The following is a 12,031-nucleotide window of genomic DNA, read 5'->3' as shown; positions in this document are numbered from 1 at the left end:
TGAAAATCATCAGTACTTAATAGGTGAAGAAACTGATTTTATGTTTAGTTGAATAGCACAAGGCTTTCAACTGATAAAGCAACTTCTGAAACTTTGGAAATATGGCATTAAAGTCAGTGTTTCACTTCCTTTTTTTTAATACCCAGAACATCTTTAAAGGATGGACTTTGAATCATTTCACTTTACTTCATACTTGGAAAATAATCAAAGAAGAATTTTTGTTGAAAAAAATCTCAACTGAGGCACATTATCCTAATAATCACAATAGATAACAAAGCAGTGCTAACTGAGGATCAGTTTCCAAATCATGATGCTAGGGCCCCTTCCAGGGCCAATCACATATATTTTTGAAGGAGACAGTTGACATCACTCATAGATTGTTCCTCTGATATAAAAATGAACATTTACTTATTCTTTAAGTAATGTACATATATTTATAAACTAATTTAAAACACTAAATAGTTTGCATGTTATTTTTATTTGAACTAAATGGAATTCTGACACACCTCTCATCTAATTTCTGTTGAGCTGGTGTTTATCAATAGAAAGATCGATTATTTCTCAGTTAAGAAAAAAAAATCAAGAGATTTATAAAATAAAATAAAATGTGTGAACTACTTTAAAAAGATTCCAGAATTTTTAAAGATCAATTATAGTCACCATTTGAGAAATGAGGCATATAAATTAAATATGATCCCTCTAATTTAGACTATACAGACTTTGTGGGCATAGCAGTTACACATTCTTGTAAAGATTGACTCTTATTCCTTCATGGCCTTTGAGTATGTACTCAGAAAACTAGGGGGTGGCACCTGCATGGCTCAGTTGGTTAAACACCTGACTTTGGATCAGGTCATGATTTCGGGGTTCGTGGGTTCAAGCCCTATGTCAGGCTCCATGCTGGTGGGGTAGAGCCTGGTGAGGATTCTCTCTCCTTCGTTCTCTCTCTGCCCCATCTGTCTCTCTCAAAGTAAATAAATAAATTAAAAAAAAAAAAGAAAACTAGGTGGGGTCAGAAAGCACAGAAGGTCAGTCCTATACAGATGCAAACCATGGTGTATAAACAAAGTCATAAGCAGTCATGTCCCAGGTATATTGTTTAAAACAGATTGTCTAAAAGAAACAAGGAGCAATACTTCCCAGTAGCTGTGTTTAGGATGATTAATATGCAAACAGAAGAGGCAAGACTTTGTGAATATATTATCAGCTTACTATCAGCCGCATTTTGCTTGCTTATCATTTTTTCTTCTTTCCATTAGATTAATTTTTCCTCATTACACTGTTGTTACATTTCAATCTAAAATCTATGATTTACATATGGTCAAAATGAGCTGATCCAAACTTGGAGGTGCGTAAATACCTTTGATGAGCAGTCAAAGCCACTCAGACTAAACAGAATAAGGCAGCACCAATCCCAGAAGGAAAAATCGTTGTGATTTATTTCAACCTTTGAGACTCAAGGTGAATGTTTCAGTGTTTCAAAAACATAATGGGATGAGCTCTAATTGAGTCAAGTTTTTTTTTTATTGGAAAGCACATTTTCAGTGTTTGTTTTTTCAAGTAAAGTACTTTGATGCTAACTTTAATATTTTCTGAATTTAAACAGGATCACATTCATCCCAAATTATTAAAAACATATATACCTATGTGTATTTATTATATATATACATATATATATATATATATATATATATATATAAAATAAACACATGTGCACATAAATCTTTGCAATGAAATAAGATTATTTTTTATTTAATGTTTTTATTTTGTATTTTTTCAGTATTTAGTATTTTTAGTACTTAGTAAGGGTTTATTATAAATATAAGAACAGTTCAGAAACTTGTAATATTCAGTTTCAAAACAGCTCAGGATTTTATTACATCCTGATATTATAGGACGGATTATAAAAAGAGAATGAGGGAGGTGTTTAAGTAGTACAATGAGAGGTGATTATAATTGGTGTTTAGGAAGCAGAGAATTGGTTAAAAGTGACTACTTGGTACCATTTTACAAAGATGACTTAAGTCTTTTTTATCATCAGAGACATTTACAAGAAGCAGCCCGAGTTAAATTTCAGGTGTTTTGCAGAATAAGCTAAATTAAGTTTTGCTTATCGCTAAATGTTTTTGTCTATTCAAGGATTTTTCAAATCTGGTCTTTATCTTGTGTTAAATTTTAACAGCACCTTGGGCTCACCATCTCAGACACTGCTCTTGAGAAAAAGAGAAGCACTTTGTCAAATTAGTGCAAGTCATACAGTAGGGGGGAGAAAAAAACAAACAAATGTGTGCAGACACACGGCCATAAATGTGTGTGCGCACACACACACACACACACATACACACACCATGTTCACTCACACCTGTTTAAAAAATCCAGCACTCACGTCCTTGAAGATTATAAATCATAAAAGATTTCATATGTAGTAGTTTGCAAAGACAAGGGATATTATCTTTTACCACCTCACCTTTTTATAGAATAAAATTCTGAGATTAAATGAATTGCCCCAGCTTTACAATCTCAGAATGACATAGCCATGATGTTAACAAATGCCTAATTTTACTGGTTACAATAATGCTTTATTTCTTGGTAAAGTGTTGATAGTATTTCAGGGCTTATTTCGAAGCAATCACAGTCCTAAAACTAAAATATTACCACAGTAATTTTAAGCATCAAGTTGTATTTTTCTTGTTGACTTTATGATTTGCTATTTAAAATTCAAGTGGTTCCTGCTTATCCTGGAGTTATTTTTGAATATTTTGGTTCATAAAGTCACAGGTTGATAATGTTAGTTTTGTAGTGTGTAGTATATTTTTAAATGTATATTTATTTTTGAGAGAGAGAGAGAGCATTCACATGAGTCGGGGAGGGGCAGAGGAGGGTGAGAGAGATCCTCAAGCAGGATCCATGCTCAGTGCAGAGCTTGAAGTGGGGCTTAATCTCACCACACTGCGGTCATGACTTGAGCCAAAAAAAGAGTCAGGTGCTCCACCAACTGAGCCAGTCAGGTGCCCTTGCAGTATGTAATGGTTTATTTCATGTAGTGTTAGCTTGACTTTTTACATAATGAGCATTTATCATCAGGGTGATTTGAGTGATTAGCTCTTTTGCTGTCACACACTAGTGAATAAATGAAAGGGAAGGAAGAAAATGAAAGGAGGGGGAAAAGGAATTGGGTAAAGGGTTGGAAGCAGAGAGGAGGAGCAAAGGTGTCAAGAGTATGGATGCCTACCTCTGGGGGGCTGTGGCTTCTGGAGCCGAATTAAGGAAGCCATGGGACATGTCAGAAGCACTACCACCCAGGAGGGGAAGGAAATAGGAGTACAGGGGTAGGAGGTGCAAGGGAGGGAGTTCTCCGTCAGTCAGGTGTCTTCCTCTTCCCTGGACAATAGAGGTGCTCCGAGGAGTGAAGGTGATTGCAGCCTAAGGAGCCACAGCAAAGCTGTGGGCTCACTGCCATTTAGCAGGTAGCAAACCTGAACACGTGTACTTGGCATGAGGTGAGCTCTGACAAAGGCTTTCCTGGTAAATATGGCTGATGATAGTGAACATCAAAATTCTTACAAAGTAAGGAGGGGATGGAACACAGAGGAACTATGTCAAGGGTACACTTGAGAGGAAAGACGATCATTTTATCTTTGTCAACTCAGACTTGTTTGGGCTTCCAGAAATGGTCACTAAAGTACCATACATGGAAACAGTGATCCTGCATAATACCTCATGATTACTCTTGGCAAGTGCTATACACAGGTAGGATGCAGCGATGGGGAGGATTCCTGGCCACAAGGGAGAGAAAATGTGTTTCTCAGTGAGGTTAGGCTTTTATTGTGGAGTAAATGAGAAAAACGTAAGGCTTAAATAATTTTGATCACAGAAGTATAGTAAAGGAGGTTTTGTGATTCCTTAACCAGGATGGCAATGCTGGAACGCACAGCCACTAATATAAGCAAATTGAGACTAAATATTAAATGATTTATGATTTTGGGGCTCCTGGGTGGCTCAGTCAGTTAAGTCTCTGACTTCGGCTCAGGTCATGATCTCACAGTTCGTGGGTTTGAGCCCCTGCATTGGTCTCTGTGCTGACAGCTCAGGGCCTGGAGCCTGGTTGGGATTCTGTGTCTCCCTCTCTCTCTCTCTCTCTGCTCCTCCCCTGTTCACACTCTGACTCTCTCTCTCTCTCTCTCTCAAAAATAAATAAACATTAAAAATTTTTAAATGATTTATATTTTTTATTAATTTAAAATACAGTGAATGATTCTAAAAATACCAATATATTAAAAAAAGGAATCTCAGTCCTTTCATGAAGATACATTATTAGGTTGAGTGCTTTAAAATGAAAGCCAGTTGAGTGACTGCATCATCTGATTGTGCAACTGAAACCATTCAGGCTTAATAGCAAAGCAGTTGGGATAGAAATTAAAACTGGATTGCGGCTGCAGAAACTTTAAAAATAAGATCCCCGTTATCTCTATTTGAAAATCTATTGAACAAGAATACTCTAAATTAGCCCCATACTGAGGGGCGCCTGGGTGGCTCAGCCGGTTAATTATCCAGCTTCAGCTCAGATCATGATCTTGCTATTTGTGAGTTCATGCCCCTCATCGGGCTCTGTGCTGACAACTCAGAGCCTGGAGCCTGCTTTGGATTCTCTTTCTCTCTCTCACTCTCTCTCTCCCTCTCTCTCTCTCAAAAATAAATAAACATTCAGAAAATTTTAAAAGAAATTAGCCCTGTACTTATTAACTGTATGGATTAGGGAGAAATAAGAAAATTGATAATCAATTTCGAGTTGGCTGGGACACATGATAAAATTATTTTAGAATAGATATGATGAGACAGTGATGAGAGGAAATGAAATTGTAAACAGGATGACAATATAAACAAGCAAAAATAACTATTCTGTGTTCATTCTGTCCTTCTCTTTCATACAAATTCATGCCTGACATTTACTCTATTCCCATGAACTTATTAATTTTACCAAGGCTCATCATGCTGCATGAGCAGTGCTAGGCTCTGGGGGCGAAATGACTGATACCAAATGAAAATGCCTTTGAAAACATATATTTTAATGGATTCAATGAATGATCTCACTATTCAGTGAATTCATTGATTTCAATGAATGACTCAATAAATTGGGTTGATGAATGACTCAATGAATGACTTCTTCACTAATGTACTCTTTAACCTAGGTTAAGTTACAACTTCATGTAACCTTAATTACAAAAATGAAAATTATAATTTATATTTCATGAGGATAACTGAAATACTGTGTTTTAATTCTTTAGGTCAAACATCATGTGGCACATAATCACTACACAAATTGTAGAAATATTGCCCAGACACTCATTATAAGTTTATTAAAAATACACATATTAAGTACTTAGTATATATCTTCAAGAAAATTTGATGTAGAAGAGAAATTGCTTAATGAAAGTACAAGTGTAGCATCATTAGGATTGTGACTGACTCTTGACTGGCTCTCCAAAAGCCATTCTCAAACCTGTCTCCTTTGTCACCTCCCACAATAAAGCTAGGGGTAAAATACATGTTTGACAACCTCCCTGGAAGCTAGGTAAGTTATTGGTGAAAATCTGATAGAAGGATGCTTTATAAAGTACTTTTCTCCATGATGAAAGTAAATTTCCCTTTTTCTGGCCATTCCTCCTGCACGTCTGAGATGATAATCTAAAGATAAGAGGACTACACCTTACAGTACCTGTCTTGCAACAAGGGTGAAAGGCAAGGTAATTGCCAAAATGCTGGCCAAGATCTCTGGTATAACAGAGATTTGCATCAGCAGTGAAACCTCTTAACTCTCTATTTTTGTGCATGAGAAAAAAAAAATGTTATTGCTTATGAAAATATGAGTCATATATTCTGTTTTTTTAGAACTTCAGTCATTTCTAATTGATGGAAAGGTCCATTAAGGAATGGTCAAGGTTATAAGGAAGTCTGGAGGAATAATGCCTAATCTTGCAGTCTTCGAGGGAAGGCTGAATTCCCTCAGAGGGGGAATGTATTAGAGGGTCATTTCCTAGGGAAGGGAAGATGCAAATTGAATTTTAAAAAATAAGTAGTAGTTCTTTTAGTTTTCATAAATTTAGTTGTGGTATGTCTTACTGTGGATATATTTGAGTTTACCCTATTTGGGAATGCTATGCTTCCCTGATCTGTAGGTTTCTGTTATTTACCAATTATGGCTTCAGCTGTAGTTTTTTGGATTTTTTTTAAGTCTGACACTTTTTCTCCTTTCTATCTTGAATGTTATGATACATATATTAGGTCTTTTTTATAGTCTCAATGCTCTACATTGCTTTCCAGTTTACTTTCTCTCTGTTTATCATATTGGACAATTTCTATTTTTCTATCTTTAACTTCTCTGATTCATTTTACTACTACTCCTTTCTGCTGTTAGGCCATCCATTGACTGTTTTATTTCACTTATTATATTTTCAGTTTGAAAATTTCCACTTGATTCTATTTTATACCTTCTATTTCTTGGTGGAATTTTCTGTTTCTTTGCAGAAATTTTATATATTTTTTATTCGATTCAAGAAAAAAAAACTTACAATGAGATAAAAATGATATAGTATTTCTCATCAGAAATAGGGAAGGCTATAGGGAAGTGGCAAAATATTTCTCAAGTAATGAAATAAAATAACTGTCACCTGTCAGCCCAGAATCCTATATTCAGTGAAAATATCCTTCAGGAATGAGGGGAAATCAAGAGATTTTCAGATGAAGGAAAACTGAAAGCTTTGACACCAGAATACCTATCCTAAGAGAATAGCTAATGAAACATCTCTAAACAGAAAAGAAACCATGAAAGAAGGAAATTTAGAACATCAGGAAGGAAAAAAAAAGGGGGGGGGAGGAAAAAAAAGACAATACACAAAGCAAAATTGTGGGTGACACAATAGTTTCTTTCTCCTTTTAAGTTTTCTAAACTATATGTTTTCATTAAAGCAAAAGTTTTAACACTAGATAGAGAGTAAAGACTTAAGACAAGTATAAATGGGAAAAGGTAAAAGGACCTACAAGGAGGTGAGTTCTTTTTGTTTTTAATTTTAATCAAAATGGCAAAATAACACCAATAGATAAGGTTTTATATTTATGATATAATACTGAGAGCTGTACTTTAAAAAGCTGTACAGAGATACACATAAAATCACTACAGATAACTCAAAATGGAATTGTAAAATATATTCAAATAACTCACAGGAAAACCAGAAAATAAAAACTAAGAAATTAAAAACAGAGAAAGCAAATACAAGAAATAAAATGATAGCCATAAACCTTAATATGCCAACAATAACATTAAAGGTAAGTGATCTAAATATATCAATTAAAAGAGTAGAAGTTAGAGTGGAATAAAAACATGACCCAACTTTCTGGAAGAAATTTGTTTCAAATATTATAATATTGGCCAGTTGTAAATAAAAGGATTGAAAAAGGTATATACTACAAACATTAATAAAAGTAAAGCAAAAATTGCTATATTAATAGCAAATAAAACAGGCTTCAGAACAAAGAAAATTACCAGACACAGAGAGAAACATATAAAGAGGAAAGAGTCATTCTACCAAGAAGATATAGAAATCCTGAATATGTATGCATCATACAACAAAGATGCAAACTATGTGGTACAAACTGAAAAAAAAAAAAAAAAAAACGAAAAGAAAAACAGACAAATTCATTATTATATTTGTAGAAATAAACATCCTCTGTAAACAATGGATGGAACTAGACAGAAAATCAGCAAAGGTATAGAACTCAACACCATCAACCAAAGGATCTAACAGACATTTATAGAACATGCCACACAAGAGCTCTAAGGTGTTTTTTTTAAATGTCTGTAGAATAGATACCAAGATATTTCATACCCTAGGTCATAGCACATGGCTGAAAAAAATTAAAATAATTAAAATCATGCAGGATATGTTCTCTGATCACAATAAAATAAAAGTAGAAAACAATAATAGATAACAGAAACATTTTCAAACACCTGGAAACTAAACAACATACTTCAAAATAATACAAGGATAGAGAAAGCCTTAAAAAGTACATTGAAGTGATTGAAAATGAAAATTAAAAATTATCAATAACTGTGAAAAAGCAGAGAAGTAAATCTGTAGCAGCAAATTCATACATTGCAATAAAGTATACACATGATATCAATAATGTAGGCTTCCACCTCAAGAACATAAAAGAAAACAAAGTAAAGCAAACAAGGAAAGGAAGAAATAAAGAGAAGCATAAATCAATGAAATTAAAAAAGTAAAATCAACCAGAATATGAATAAACAAAGAGCTTATTTTTTTGGAAAAATTAATAAACTTAAGAAATGTTTAGCAAAACTGACAAAAAAAAGTAGAAAAAGTTACCACTGTGAGAATGAAACAGTGATCTACAGACATCAGTAGAAAAATAAGGGAATACCTCAAACAATTCTGCACATGTAAGTTTGAAAACATTGCTAAAATGAACCATTTCCTCTAAGGAAAAAAAAAACATTCAAATGATCACAATCCACTCAACATAAAGTAAATTATTTCAATAGTCCTATTCCATCTATTAGGGAATTTTAATTCATAGATTAAAATAAAACTCAGGTGATTTCACTGGAGATTTATAACAGAACTTTAAATAATAATTGACTCTAGTTCCATTTAATCTTTTCCAGAAATTAGAATAGTGAGTAATTCACGAATCACTTTATGAAAGTCGTCTTATTCTAATAATAAAACCAGAAAATACAGTACAAAAATAAACACACACACATACACACACGCCCACACACACACACACACACACACACACAGAAAACAATTACAGACCAAAGCCTATTATGAAATCTATTTTGAATGTAAGTATACAAATCATTAACACAGTAGTACCAAACAGAAATCACCATTATATAAAATGAATTATACACCACGGAAAAGTAGTTTATTTTAAAGTTTCAAGACTGGTCCAATATTAAAAAATGAATCAGTGTAATCCACTATATTTACAGGCTAAGGAAGAAAGCCCATAATCATTTAGTCAATGTGGAAATAGCCTTTAACAAAATCCACCACTCATTCATGATAAAACTTATCAGAAAAGTCTGAATAAAGGTAACTTTCTCTACTCGATAAAGAGCATCTGAAAAACACACAAAAAGTCTACTTAATCTTAAATTTTGAAAAGAAACACAAATTTTGAAAGACTGAATACATGTTTCCTATAATAGAATAAGATAAGGATGTCTGCCCTCACCACTCTTAATTTAACACAGAGTTGGGTGTTTCAGCCAGTGCAGTAAGGCAAGAAAGAGAAATAGAAAGCATACAGATTGGAAAGGAAGAGATAAGTTGGGCTTATTTGCACATGGCATGATTGCATATTGTCTTAGTCAGTTTGGATTGCCATAACGAAAATACCATCGAGTGGGTGGCTTAAACAACAAACCTCTATTTCTCACAGTTCCCAGACCCTTTTGCAAAGTGCATGTTATCTGGGTTCTGAATTCAGAACTGGATTATGTGAGGATGTGGATTGAAAAACAACAACAACAACAACAACAACAACCAACTGTGGTTCTGGAGCTGGAAGCCATAGTGATGGTTTCCTAGTGTTGCAGAGTGAGCCCTTTGACAGACAGAGCTGAAGCTTACCTGGGAACATATAGTCAGGTGGGAACTTTTGGAGTTGTTTCTGGAAACTTAGGCCAGCATCTGTCTTTTCAGCGCTCCTAAAACTTCCAGATGCCATCTAATATTTTGTCATTAATCTTTTTCTGTTTAAACCAGCTGGAGTGAAATCTGTTCTCCGCCGCTAAACTTTGACCACCATGAGGCATGTGTACTGTGTTCCTTGTACCTTTGTTCATTTTGTTGGAACAAAGGGAAGGTGGTGATCCAGAGCTTGCATTTGGGGAAGAAAACGTGACATATTTTCCACTAGCATAGTACCAACTTGTGGTAGGTGATATCTAGCCTGTATTATTTTTCATGGAAAAATTTCTTATTGCATGACCAGGAGTGTGGTTTGGCTATTAAGATGCCTATGTATCTTTTTCTAACTTTTAAATCCACCCAGAGACTTGGAAATGCCATACTGTTTACTATTATAGTTGAGTTGTTTTAAGAGACTTGGAGATCCAAATATTACAGATTCTACTGAGTAGGTAGCATTCTTGCTGATTATTTCATTTAGATGAATTTATCATATAAGGTAATGCAATTAAGTCTATAACCACTTTATTATTTCCTACACACTTTGATGAGTGGGGCTTCAAAGACATAAAAGAAACAAGATAAAACACATCCTCACTTTAAATCTTGTGCCAAAGGCTTAATGATGATGTTGAAATTTCAGGGATCAGAGCTTATGTTTGGGCCATTAGCCAGTAGTGGCTAAATTGAGACAATTTTGATAGTGTGAAAAATAAAAAGGAAGCTATAAGCTGTTATAGGTAGAGGAATCAAAGAAAAGTCCCTGGACCTTTGACAGAAGCTGACCACTTGTCATTCAAAGGGGTTGACATGGAACCTGAGAGGACAAATTACCACAAACTTAGTGGCTCAAGCAAGAGAAATGTATTCTCTCACATCCCTGGAACCCCAAGCTCTCAAATGACAGGGTGCAGGGTTTCGCTCGGCTCTAGGGGAGAACCTTCTCCTGCCCCTTCTAGCTGGGGTGTGGGGGGGTCCTCCAGTCTCTGTCTGCACCCTCACGTGGCCTTCTCCCCTGCATTTCCCTGTCTCAGTGAATCCCACAAGCTTTGTGACATTGTGGTTTTGTTCTCATTTGTCTCAATTTATTTTCTAATTTCCTGTGTGCTTTCTTCCCAGACCCATTGGCTGTTTAAGGGTGGGTTGTGTAATTTTCACATTTGTGAATTTCCCAGATTTCCTTCTGCTATTAATGTCTAGTCTCCCTGCATTATGATCAGAAAAAAGCATTTTGTATGACTTCAATTTTTTATGCATTTATTAACACTTCTGTGGCCTAATATATGGTCTATCCTGGAGAATGTTCTCTAGACATTTGAGAAGAATGAGTGTTTTGCTATTGTTGGCTAGAGTTCTGCATATGTGCATTAGTCAAACCGGCTTATTGTGGGGCCAGACCCTCTCTTTTCCTGCTGTATTTTCTGGTCTGGCTGCTCTATCCTTTAGTGAAAGTGGGGAATGGAAGTCTGCAACCATTATTTTAAAACTGTCTATTTCTCCCTTTAATTCTGTTAGAATTTTGTTTTATATAATGTGAGTATCTGTTTTTAGGTATGGAAATATAATTGTTATCCCTTCTCAATGTATAAAAACTTTGTAAAAATTAAGTTTATTTATTTATTTTGAGAGAGAGAGACAGAAAGAGCATGAGTAGGGTAGGGGCAGAGAGAGAGGGTGAGAGAATCCCAAGCAGGCCCCACGCTGTCAGCGTAGAGCCTGACATGGGGCTGGAACTCACAAACCGTGAGATCGTGACCTGAGTATGACATCAAGAGTTGGACACTTAACCAACTAAGGCACCCAGATACCCCTGAAACTTTTATTAGTGTAAAATGTCCTTCTTTGCCTCTTGTTACCTTATTTAACTTAAAGTCTGCTTTGAGCTTTTAATGTTTAAATGCCCAATGCCTGCCCTTTTTCTTACCTGAGTTCTACATTAGTTGAAACAGAGACAAAGTCCTTGTGTCCTTCCTTCAGGTGTCCTACAGACACGTTGCAGGAGTCCTGCAGAACAGTCCACAGATAAGTCTGCTCTGCTAACTCAGGTTCAAGGATCCAGGGAGAAGGGTGGTCACTGTGGCAGGGAGGAGTGAGGCTAGGGCAAGAAAAAGTGCCTATTATTTTGAAGGCGTTTCTTTTTCCTTGATTAAGCCATTGTTTATTTCATGTAAACTCTTGACTCTTCTCAGAACTCCAACAAAATTGACTCTGCTTGGGTTTTTTTAGTGTTTCCATAGAAGACTGAGAGCTTAGAGTTGCCCTAGCCTACCATTTTGCTGACATCACTCCAAGACTCTCTTTTTTTTGAGGCA

Source organism: Panthera leo, chromosome B1 (genome assembly GCF_018350215.1).
Source record: "Panthera leo isolate Ple1 chromosome B1, P.leo_Ple1_pat1.1, whole genome shotgun sequence".
Lineage (NCBI taxonomy): Eukaryota > Metazoa > Chordata > Mammalia > Carnivora > Felidae > Panthera > Panthera leo.
The sequence above is the reverse complement of the archived record's forward strand: the minus strand, read 5'-3'. Positions refer to the sequence as shown.